Source organism: Glycine soja, chromosome 6 (assembly GCF_004193775.1).
Source record: "Glycine soja cultivar W05 chromosome 6, ASM419377v2, whole genome shotgun sequence".
NCBI lineage: Eukaryota > Viridiplantae > Streptophyta > Magnoliopsida > Fabales > Fabaceae > Glycine > Glycine soja.
The window spans coordinates 17,548,859-17,551,998 of record NC_041007.1 but is presented as its reverse complement, the minus strand read 5'-3'; the positions used below and the strand labels follow the sequence as shown (position 1 = coordinate 17,551,998).

The 3,140-nt window shown below is 30.6% G+C and overlaps 1 long non-coding RNA gene across 2 annotated transcripts; it reads right to left on the bottom strand.

Moving 5' to 3' along the window:
• Positions 1-322: 322 nt before the first annotated feature.
• Positions 323-2,802, bottom strand: LOC114414169. Of its 2 annotated transcripts, none has more exons than XR_003667139.1 (5): positions 2,576-2,802; positions 2,413-2,477; positions 2,122-2,178; positions 1,358-1,416; positions 323-985 (listed from the first exon to the last, which is right to left on the bottom strand). It is a non-coding gene; the product is annotated as an uncharacterized LOC114414169 (long non-coding RNA). The 2 variants fall into 2 exon arrangements; XR_003667140.1 differs by having other exon boundaries at positions 2,122-2,175.
• Between the last annotated feature and the right edge of the window lie 338 nt (positions 2,803-3,140).

Below are 3,140 nucleotides of genomic sequence, written 5' to 3'. Positions count from 1 at the left end.
TCAATTTGATAAAATTGATAGTGTAATATTTAAAATAAAAACCTTTCCATTAATAGGAACTCGCCAATTAATTTTTGGAAATAATTTTAAATATTCTATTGAAGTATGAAAATGGTCATGATTTTCAAATTAATGAGACTATTCGGTTAAGATATGAAGATAATCATAATATTATGTTACTTAACAATCAGCTTTAAAGATTATACTGCCAATTTAAAAATGAAACAAAAACGTTAGGAAAATTGAAAAAAAAACCTTTTCATTAATAGGTACTTGCCAATTAATTTTTGCCAATCAATTTTAAATATTTTGTGGAATATGAAAATGGTCATGATCTTCAAATTAATGAGAATATTACGTTAGGATATGAAGATAATGATAATATTATGTTACTTAGTGTAATATTTGTTGGAAAAATGATAGGTATAATGTCTTCTTCAACCTTGTCTGCATAAAACACTGATTCATGAAAAACAATCAACATGCAATGACATAAACAAAAATGGAACCAAAACGAAAAGAAAAGTCAAACGAAATATAAAGAAAACAAATAAAGAAAACGAACTTGTAGATAGAGAAACAAAGAAAAGAATCCTGTTTGAGATAAAAATCGAAGGTTTTTGGAGTTAAAAATGGCAGCTTTATTGTCTCATTCCACCTTCTCTACATAAAATAACGATTCATAAAAAACAATTAACATGTAGCGAGATAAACAAAAATGGAACTAAAACAAAAATTGGAGTAAAACGGAATATGAAGTGGAATGAAGACGAACGAAAATGGAAGTTGGAGAAACAAACAAAACAGAATATGAAGGAAGATGAATGGAGAGGAACGAAAAAGGAAGATGGAAAAACAAAAAAACAAAGAAAATGAACATGTAGACAGAGAAACAAAGGAGACAAACCTTTTGACATAAAATCAGATAAAAATGGAAGCTTTTTGAAGTAAAAAATGGCAGCTTCAGTGTATTCTTCCACCTTCTCTGCATACAATAGCAATTCATTAAAAACAATGAACAGACAGTGAGATAAACGAAAATGGAACCAAAACAAAAATAGAAATAAAACGGAATATGAATATGAAGAGGAATGGAGAGGAACGAAAATGGAAGATGGAGAGGATGTAAAAAATCAGCAACAACTCTTTGTAGCAAAAATGATAGAAGATAATTTAAAAAAAAAACAAAAAAGAAATCAGCAACAACTCTTGTAGCAAAAATGGGAGAAGATAATTTGTTGAAAAAAGGAAATTACGAAAAAAAATGACAAATTTGTTCTTCAACACAGAACACTCATGTAGAAAACAAAATAAAGGCAGAACACCCCAAAAAATTAAAGCCTTTGTGTTTACGAACCTGAACCCATGAAGTTTTTGAGATAAAAATTGCAACTTTAATGTGTTTTTCCACCTTCTCTGCATACAACATGGCAAAAGAACATAAAAAAATTTAAACTTTTGTATCAGAAAACAAAAATAAAGGCAGAAGACCACAAACAATTTAAGCTTTTGTGCCTACAAACCTGCATTTTAAAAAACCGAAAAAGAATTAGAAGAGAAACAAAAAGAAATCAATAACAACTCTTGTATCAAAAATGGGAGAAGATAATTTGTTGAAAAAAGGAAATTACGAAAAAAATGACAATTTGTTCTTCAACACAGAACCTGTACTCATGTAGAAAACAAAATAATGGCAGAACACCCCCAAAAATTAAAGCCTTTGTGTTTACGAACCTAAACCCATGAAGTTTTTGAGATAAAAATTGCAACCTTAATGTGTTTTTTCACCTTCTCTGCATACAACATGCCAAAAGAACACAAAAAAATTTAAACTTTTGTATTGGGAGAAGTCAGAAAACAAAATAAAGGCAGAACACCACGAAAAATTTAAGTTTTTGTGCCTACGAACCTGCATTTTAAAAAAATGAAAAAGAATTAGAAGAGAAACAAAAAGAAATCAACAACAACTCTTGTAGCAAAAATGGGAGAAGATAAATTTTTTAAAAAAGAAAATTACGAAAAAGATGACACATTTTTTGTTAAACAGAGAACCTGTACTCATGTAGAAAATAAAATAAAGGCAGAACACCCCCCAAAATTAAAGCCTTTGTGTTTACGAACCTGAACCCATGAAGTTTTTGAGATAAATATCGCAACGTTAATGTGTTTTTCCACCTTCTTTGCATAGAACATGCCAAAAGAACACAAAAAAAATTTAAACCTTTGTATTGGGAGAAGTCAGAAAACAAAATAAAGGTAGAACACAAAAAATTTTAGCTTTTGTGTCTACGAACCTGTATTTTTAAAAACGAAAAAGAATTAGAAGAGAAACAAAAAGAAATCAGCAAAAACTCTTATAGCAAAAATGACAGGAAATAATTTTCTTTTAAAAAAACGAAAAAGAACAGTAACCTCAAGTCCTATTGTTGCAACCCTTGCATGGGCAAAGTGCCGTAACCTTCAACACCACCGTTAGCCTGTCCCAAAAATCAAACCACAAAAAATGAGACCACAAAAAATTAGGCAAAAAAAGGAGAAAAAATAGAAAAAAAATGGAGCTTTTATTCTTTAATACCTCTATTCTTTAGTATCCTATCTCAACTCTTCCATGGGCAAAGCCTCGTAACTTTCAGCACCATCGTTAGACTGTCCTAAAAATCAAAGCACAAAAAATTAGACAAAAAGGAAAAAAATAGAATATTGACGTGAAACAAAATATGGATGGACGCAAAAGAATAATGGAGGAGAAACAAAAACCGGATGGATGCAAAAGATTAAAGGAGGAGAAACAAAAGCGGAGAAGAAAAAAAAAGAGAAGTTGAGGAAGAGAAAAAAGGGGAAATTTAATATTGATAGAGAAGAGAAGAAGTTGAGAAAGAGAAACACGGGGAAGAGTATCGGGATGGATGCAACAAAAATGGAAGAGAGAGAAGAAAGTTCTGGAATTAAAGAGAAATAAATGGTGAGGTGAAATCCGATAATTAGAAAGTGACATGTGGCTTGTGGTTGTGGAAGTAAGGAATTGGACCAGGTGACACAAAGAAGAGAGGATGGGCCTTGTAAAACACAAACCTTCAATAAAGGATGAAGTCTTCACGTGCCAATGAACAAAGAAGCATAAAAGAAGATTTATTATTGAA